A 9,748-nucleotide genomic window follows, 5' to 3' on the forward strand; every position below is an offset into this window, starting at 1 on the left:
GGTTTCGTCTTAAGAAATAATCGCTTGGAATTTTCAGCCTTAAATAAAAGTTAAGAACTGAATTTTAAAGGAAATATTTGCATTTTAAAATTCCAACATTAAAGAATATATTCTGTATCCGAGCCAATAGCTTTTAAACCCGATTAATCATAGTTTAACCATAAGAAATGCCAAAAATAAGTTTTGTAATTTTTTTCTTAAATATTATGAACGAAATCTTCATTTAATAGCATAAGCTTTTTTTACCATAAGCTTTACCCAAGGGCTTGAATTTGATTACCACTATTCTAAATTCATGATTTTTTAGGATTTGTGCTGTATAATTAATCTTACAAAATATAATTGATTTTTTGAACACTAAAATTACACTTATTATATTATTAGACCTGTGTATTTTTTTATTAACTGTACTAATCCTAGAATATTCAACAGTAATTTTATTTATTTTTTTCAAGCTGTGATTACTTTAGATGACGCCATCAAACAGGAAATTCTATGATGTTTTAAATATAACAATATTAGTATATTACTCTTACATCATATCTCCAAGAGTATCTTATGTAGGCTATTTCTAGAACCCTATGTTTATGTAATAGTCAAATCTACTATTTTTTTCCAGTCCTACTTAATATGCAAATATACTGGGAACTTTGTTCCATATATGTGCCTGCCCCAGTTAGTACATATAAATATTATCGTATGATTTTTGTGAAATAATTCATACATCTTATATAGTAACTATTATTAATTATTTTATGATTCGTCTATCATAAATCTAAGCTGTGCATTTTTTTAAGTATTTATACTGCCATATAAGCTTTCAATTATCAATAATCAAAATCTTTAGACTTGATTTATTTTAAAAATGCTGTTTACTTGTGAGTATTTAACAGCCACCAAATTAAAAAATTTGTTCTATTTTAGTAATACGGCTTAAAAATTGTAAAATTTTTTCTTTGTAAACTTATATATTTCAAATAAAATACAAGATATTTCTATGCACAGCATGTTTCCAACCATAAATATGGTCGATTTAAAATAGAGTCATTAAGACGTTAATCATCTCAAAATTGAAAATTATCAATATTAGTGGAAATAAATTATTAGGGACAATTAAAATAAAGGTTTAATACGTAAATAAATCTAGAGCAACTAGCAACAGCCTCAAAATTTAAATAAAATGATTAATACTGGGATAAATAAAACACTATAGAACTCTTTCGGAATGGCATAATTTTATCCGAATTAACCCATGCGGCTATTTTTTTCAAACAATATAAGTCGATGAATTCTAGATCGATGTCAAATAAAACGAAATTCTTGCAGAAGCTGCTGTTAATTCAAAAGATTGCGATAATTTTAGAGTGATTCTGTTTCTGTTGTAAATAATACAGACAAAAATGAACATTGAATTGTATCAAGAAGTTGAATTTAAGAGGTTATTTATTTTAATGGAGAGACAAAAAAAATTGAAATTATTTTTTGAAATGTTTTGGAAGATTCACTTGCGTCAGATGTAAAATTATAAAAATATTTAAAAAAACTGAACAAAAATGCTGCGAAAATATAATATTTAATCAATAAATTAAATTGCTCATTCCTAATTCCTAAAAAAAAATTATAAGATATATAATAATGATTGTCTATCATTCATCATTTTATTGGTATAGGATATAAACATACACGTAACAAAAAATTTATATGAATGAAGTTTATTCCCATGTATAACATTCCACAAAATATAATAAAACTTCTGGTTATCATTTTTATTATGTGTCAATTACAATCGGGGAATATGAAATTACGTTGAAATATTCTTTTGAGTTCCTTACATTCTTAAGTGCAATGCAAAACTACTATTAACCCTTCAAGTACCATACCTAATATATTGATATATAAATATCATGTCAACTATAATTTGATCTTTATAAGTTTTATGCGTAAAAAGTCGCAGATCTTCCTTTGACGTGAAACGGCATAAAAAATATACCTTATTATACCTTTATGGCCAAATGGAAATGTTAATTTATCAAATAATTAGAGGGTTTATCACAAAGGCATTCCATTTACACTGTCTGAATTTGTTTCATTCTATCCCATAGATTTTTAATAAAGCATACATTCATTTACAGTTTTTTTACTATCAGATTAAAAATCTGTCAAAAGTCTCTTAATAATGTATACTTTTATTTGTTATGAGAGATTAGTTGATATTTTACATCAAATGACCAAAAAATGTGTTGCTTTATTGGGTAACCAAATTTATCTCAATTTTCGAAGTGCTATGTTTCTGTTTCAGATGGTATAATATATAAATAAATTCTAAATTCGATTTTGATTTATCTCCTTTTTCCTTATTGTAAACTCTAAGTTCCTCATAAGATACCTTTCATTTTTCAAGCATATTTAAAATATAATGTCGAAAAGCGAAATATCCACTCTCGCCGATATAAAAAAAACGATAAAGAGATAGTACGTTTATATATATTAATCAATAAAAGCTGTATAAATATTTCTCAATACGAATATCTAGAATAAGTAAATTTTTTGTGATTTATGCATCATAGATTCTTTGTGTAGGTACAAGAAGAAAATGGTGATAAATTACTTCACAATATGTTTTAGTTTTATCATAGTGTTTTTTAAATACTATTTGGTGCTAACTGGTAATACTAATTAAGAAATATCAGCGGCCTATGTTTACATATTATTAAATTTTTACTCATGGCTTTGACTGAAAACGCCTGTTAAATAAAAGAATCTAAGGAAAACATCATAACCAACCCATTATTATATATAGAAATCCTGATGAAACTTACAAATCTCAAAAGAAATTGTTATGGTATCGAGAAAATTTCCATTAACGGAGGTGTATGTTATGATTGTTATCTCTACGCCTTCAATTTTAAAAAAGACAAAGAAACAGGTCGTTTGGGTTTACTGTTTCTTAAACTAGGATATACTATTAACTAAAGAAAAATCTTAATCAGAAACAATACAATAAAAAATAAATATTTAAAGCTAATAAAACAATATATTGATGTATTTATATCCTAGATTTAACTATGGTTGTTTTGCATATTTTTTAATTGACATGCAATAGAGAATTGTGTTTTTTTTTGAAAAAACCACATAAAAAACTTTCGGCAATATGCTACATTGTATATTTTTAAGGTAGATGAGACTATACACAATGTCTGAGTCAAATCTTAACACCACAATACAATAATGCAGCTAAAATTACTATGCATCTTTTTATATGGTATGTACTTGTAAAAGAAAAATATGTGCTGATTTTCTTAAATAGACGCAGGAACTAGTTGCTTGGGGCAAAACAGGTTGTAATTAACATCTTTAAAATAAAAATAGATGTTTGAAATAATATGTGATCATATAAATAATATGTTAGCACACAGAAAAAATCATATATTTATTGAATTATTAATCTCCAAATTGTATGAAAACTATAAATATTGGTTCGTGTGCAACAAAAATAGCCATTAAAATCGCCGCATTGACTGTAGGTTTGTGTATAAAATATCCGTTTTGCATTATTTTTTATTTTTGAAATTTTGAGTAAATCGAAGAGTGTTTGTAAAATTATTTTGTTTTCGAGTATTTTATATAGAATTACCGAACGTCGTCAGTGAATTTATAACAATTTTATTTATATTTTATAAGCTCAACGTGTTTAATTAAGTAACTTTAATTTCACACTACACACAATTGTCAAATATAAATCATTTTCTGTTATTGAAATTTTTAATGTAATAAAATTATATGGATCTTAAAGAAGCCACAAGAAGGCGGATAATTAGTTATAAATCATACGTAAGAAGCTATATAAGTGCCGATTTTTCTTCTTTTAATTGTGTCTTTTTATTACTATTTTGAATGTTTTTCATAATTTTTTAAATAAAATTCTGGTGTTATAAAATTATTCTTATAATTAGCAGTTTTTAGATTTTTAATATTTCATCAGAAAAGTATTTTTATTACTGCTCATAATTTACAAATTCGATTTAAATATTAGCATATTCTATTCGCGGAAATATGCGATAAGACCAATATATCACTTCATAATTATGAAACATCGTTATTGATATTTATTATTTTTTAATGTGCTGGTTTTATGTATGGTCATACTCATAACATGTAAAAAAAGGCTTTTAATATTATAAAATCAATAAAAGGGTATGACGATTTTCTACTGAAAATAATTCAAAAGTTATAATTGATTCACAATTCAAAAAACTAACTTAAATCAAGAAATAAATTACAAAAAAACAATATGGGATCATAGTACGAAAAATTATATCGGAATGATTAGATTATAAAATTTATTTTTGATATTTAATTGCAAAAACATCTTAAATTTAATTTAATATTGAAAAACTGTCTTACAAGTTTGTATTGTCTATTTTTGATTTTTTTTAATTGATTAATTTTTTAAATACTCCCATATCTAATATTTTCTAGTCAAAACGTATTATCTATTTTATCTGTAAAATAGGGTTTCGTCAACAAATAGATTTAATTATTCATTCTACATTATTTTGTATAGAAAGTGATTATTAAATGATGAAAATAGTCCAACCAATTTAAAAAAAAGAGTGTTTAAGAGCTATTCTCTCCAGTAAATCGTTAAAAATACACAAATTTTTTTTTTGATACTATTTTACCTAAATTAAAATCCTAAAAGCATCTATTATACTTTATATTATAGAAAAGGCTTACTTCTGCAAATTTCATCACTATAACTCAAAAACCATTGATATCTAATTTTCAAATGTATTTGTAAATGATGAAAGGTTTGTAATGCTACAAATTCAGGAATAATTTTTTATCAAATTTTAACACAAAGAATTTAATGGCTTAATAAAAATGTTTTTTTTTGCATGTATAACAAATATGAATATATCGTCTCTATACCTAGTAATTGAATTTTACAGAATAAAATCCATTTTTACACATCGAAACGGAGCAGAAAAAAACGAATTTTTTTATGTTAAAAAACAGTTTGTAGATTTATTCTAAATATTCAAGGCCGTAAAAAAAACATTTAATTCCTTTGAAAATCTTTATCTATAAAATTGCAACACTGATTAGTTTTTTACACTTTATTAGCTGGAAGGCCCAGAAAAAATCCAAAATATTTTTAGACCTTATGAAATGGCCTATTGTGTAAAAACAATATTTCACGGCTAAAAACTGAATGCAGCACTTACAGAGACATGTATGTTATATTTCATATTTATACATTTTATAAAATACAGAACCAAAGCCCATGTTTATTTTTTTGTGCTTTTAGATAAATTATAGCTGTTTATATGACATACTAGAGAAACCTACATGATGTTTGTCTAAAAAAAAGATAATTTTTCTGTTCTATTTTTGATCATCAGTTTCGTCGAATTTCTTTCGAAATACATCATTTTTTATACAAAAAACTTATTTTATAAACCTTTAAATATTTTAATTTTTAATTAACTATTGAATAAAAGATGTGCAACTCATTATTTTTTATTATGAGTTTTCTTTCTGTCAAAAGCAAATTAACTGATTAAATTTTATATTTAAAACTTTTGATTTATGTACATTTATTCAATCTTATTTTTACTTTTGCTTGAATGAATATTTTACAGCAAGTTTCATAAAGGTTGGCTTCTATAAAAAAAAATAATGCCTAAGTAAGCATTTTTCGCCACCCAAAAAAATTCCCTAAAAATCTTATTATGACTCAAGGGTTTTTTATAAATTAAATTCTTTAAAAGCTTATAAAATTGATATTTCTTATACATAGTTATCAGAAGAATCATTTATGATAATTATTTAATTATTATGTTTTATAGCGTATTTTACTCACGATAAAAATGTATTTTATAAAAAAAAGGATTTTTGTGACTATTACTTACAAGATTATGTTATCTAATATGAAACTTTTCAACATACTTTTAGGTTTACAGCATATATTTTACCAAAATTGCCACATTTAGTTTTATAAATCCACATAATCCAATATACTTCGCGACTTATATAAATGAACATGAAAAAATATGAAATGATAATGGAGAGATACGTTTATTAATAATTCCATGCCGCTCTTAAATATTAATTAAAGATTTCCCATTTCTAATTATTTAGTATTAACATTGCTGCTCATGCAATTTATTGTTACACATATTAACAAATATTCTTTGCTTGTTTTTGTTATAATCTAGTAATTTTTAGGAAAATTTAGATCTATCCCTATAACCTGACACAACAATTTTTTTTAAAGTAATTAAATAAAAAATTGTTTCTAAATCAATTTATTTTACCAGTAAACCTTTTTTTATTTCATTTTGTTGTCACATAGGATCATTTTTAGAGTAATTTCATACCTCCATAATAATTTGACTTCAAAATTAGGATTGTTTATATCCAGTTAAATACCTAGCTACCACAAAATATGTGTGAATATTTTTAGCAAAATAATGCATTTTATTGCAATTACATTTTTCCGTATAGTAGTAATCGATGTTTTTATTTATTTTGAAATTCAATTATTCTTTTATTTTCTGTAAGAATCCAGATTTTTTCGGATTTTATCGATTTCATCAATTTTTCCTGACATTTTAGAGACTATTTTAGCCAAAAGAGTGTTTTTTACGACAATAGAATTTATTTGTGGTCCCCATACGCTACATATTTCAGAGAGATGCATTTGTATAATTTTGACATTCATCAGATTGCTGTTTGTTGAAGACAAAAATAAGGGAGCAGATTTTTCATAAAACAATCCTATGGTCTCCATTAATTTAATAGTAAGTAAATCATTTCTTCCTTTCAGGTTACCAAAATCTGCTTCGGAGCCAAAAATCCGAAATTCGTTAAAAATGTACGGTTTAATTGATTTTGCGTGTTTCCAAATGAGCTTAGGAAGGATTTCGTTTTCTGGCTTATTAGTTGTTAGTATGGAAAAATATATTTTTAACATTCTTGATGGCTCGATATTTTCTGCAAATTTTAGTAGGATTTCCCCAGAAATATTAGTGATGTTTTCGTCTTTTTTATTTTGAGTTTTCATGTTTTTGTTAATTATTTCAATAATTTCCAGATGAATTTCTTTTATTGTGTTATTCGATAAACTTTCATTTATTTCTTTATTGTTTGTGAACTTGAGGAGTACTTTTAGGATTATGTATATTAAAACATCTTTTTTGCTTTCCGTTATTTTTGATTTTCTTTCCATGTTATATCCATTCATTTGCAATGAAATTGCTGATGCAATGCTGTTGCTTGCAAATTTTATCCCCGAAACACCTTCGTTTTTTATTGAGAAGTATATTTTCTCGAAACCTTTTTTTGCAGTGTCCGTGTTTGAGTTTATGAGATTTATGATGGTTCTTTCGATATCTAGGCGTGAAAAAATAGATTGCGGTGTTTTTGTTTCGAAATCTTTTCTGTATTTGTCCATGATATTTGCAGCATTAGAGATTTTGGAATCATCTGGATTGTTACTACTTCTTTTGATCCTTTCTTGTTTAATAATTGATGATGTAAAAGATGATTGTTTTTCAATCACAGTATTACTAACATCATTTATATCTTTTTCTTGTTTAATAGCCGAATGCCTTTGAAATCTTTGTTTCTCATTCTCCAAATTACTAACAACATCATATGTGCCTTTTTTATGTGAAAACTTTAGATCAAACATCTCAGTATTACGTTTACCATTTTCATTTGTATTGTTTTTGTGAATCGATTCTCTATAAGTCATATTATTTTCCGTGATGTCGCCATTTTTTACATTATGCACATTTTCAACTATATTTACGTAGCATTCCTCCTGATCATCGCCCGAGAAATTTCTATTAAGTTTATCGCCATTTTTTACTTTATGCACATTTCCAACTATATTTCTATAAAATTCCACCTGATCATCGTCCGAGAAATTTCTATATTGTTTATGGACTTCCGCATTGTTATTTTGTTTAACTATATTTCTATAGCATTCCTCCTGATCATCGGCCTGATAATTTCCATGAAGTTTATCGACTTTCGCATTGTTATTTTTTTCAACTATATTAATTTCATCCTTTAGTTTGTGGTCTTTTTCTGGAAAATTGACATCTCTGTTTCTGAATTCAAATATATTACTTTGACTTTGTTTGATATTAATATCATTGATTTCTTTTTTTGTATTTATTATGAGGTTTTGATGACTTTTATTTTTAGTGTACATATCGATACCACCATTTATTTTATCGAAATATTCAGATGATGATTGATTTTTTAAATCATTTTTCGAACTATTATTTTTGTGTAATGAATTATTATCAAATTCAATTTCTTTGTTGGGTATTTTTAGTATAGGCTTTTGATCACCGTCCGAAGCATTTTCATAATGATTAGCTAATATATCTTCAAAGATTTTTACTTGATATAGCTCATGATTGCCATTTATTTTTTCTTCGTGCTTATTGACCAGTGATTCTTCATGCTTGTTATTTTCCTCTGTTACTTGTTTAAAAAAATCTTTAGTATTGTCAATATTCTCATGGAATTTATTGGTATTACCAATCACTATGTCTCTATAATGGTCATCATATCGAACATTAGAATGAATCGAGTCTTTATAACCATCTTCATTTCTATAAACATCATTTTTTTCAGCCTGTAATTGATCTTCATGTTTATATGCATCATTCTGCTCTGTAAAAAAATGGTGCGTATCAGTCTTATCCATATCTTTTATTTTTAAACTATCCAATAAAAACCCAAATGATTTTTTTTGCCCATTATCGAATTTATTCAATTTTCCAAGGATATTATTATCATGTTCAGTTTTTGATTTTTTAAGGAAAGGTGAATATGGGTAGTTAGATCTGAAATTAGGAACAGATATATTTTTATAATTTGGGCTATTCAACAAATTAATGTTTTCGTGTGTTTTAGTATGACTATAGGTAAAATGATTTGATTTAAAATCAGCCCCAAGCACCTTATGATCATTTATAGTCGTCCCCAAATTTACATCTTCATATGTTTTTTTTGTAAAGTTATTATTGTCCTTTGATCTATATTTGGGTAATGATTGATTATCCACCACTAAATTAACATCTTCATAAGTTTTAGTGATAGAATTATTGATAGTATTTGATTCTGGCTTATTGAATTCAATTTTAGTACAGTCTAATAAATTAATCTTTTCATAAATTTTGTTAGTTTTGTCTTCGCATAAACTAAGATTTGTGAATGAAAAATTTATGTCCGCGTGTTTATCATTCAGACTACATCCTTCAATAACCCTTTTGAGTTTGCTTTTTGGAAAGATGAGTTCTATCATAGATATTACTTTATCGATTTCATCGGTATTATATTTTATTTTAGAAAGTGTTGTGTATAATGATTTACATTCGTTTTCTTTTAGAAGGAGTTCTTTTTTAGACATTTCTACAATAAAATATTTTATGAAATCAAGTAGATATTTTGTTTTTTCTTGATCTATGGGTGTTTTACCCGTGATATTGTGGATGTATCTGAGAATATATGGTTTTGATTTCGTTATGCTGTGTAGTTTAAAGGTTTCTGTTGTAGTTTCGATTGTGTTTATGTCTGTGTCAACCAATATTTCGAGATTTTTATCATTTTCCTGAGTTTCAGGTTGTTTCTTCTTTATATTTTCACTGTAATTAATGTGTGAAGAAAGATTTTTTCTTTTTTCCATCTTTAAATTCCCCTTTTCATTGACTATATCGATATT

Source organism: Rhyacophila brunnea, unplaced genomic scaffold (genome assembly GCF_057557595.1).
Source record: "Rhyacophila brunnea isolate RB1 unplaced genomic scaffold, BYU_Rbru_1.0 scaffold_76, whole genome shotgun sequence".
Classification (NCBI taxonomy): domain Eukaryota; kingdom Metazoa; phylum Arthropoda; class Insecta; order Trichoptera; family Rhyacophilidae; genus Rhyacophila; species Rhyacophila brunnea.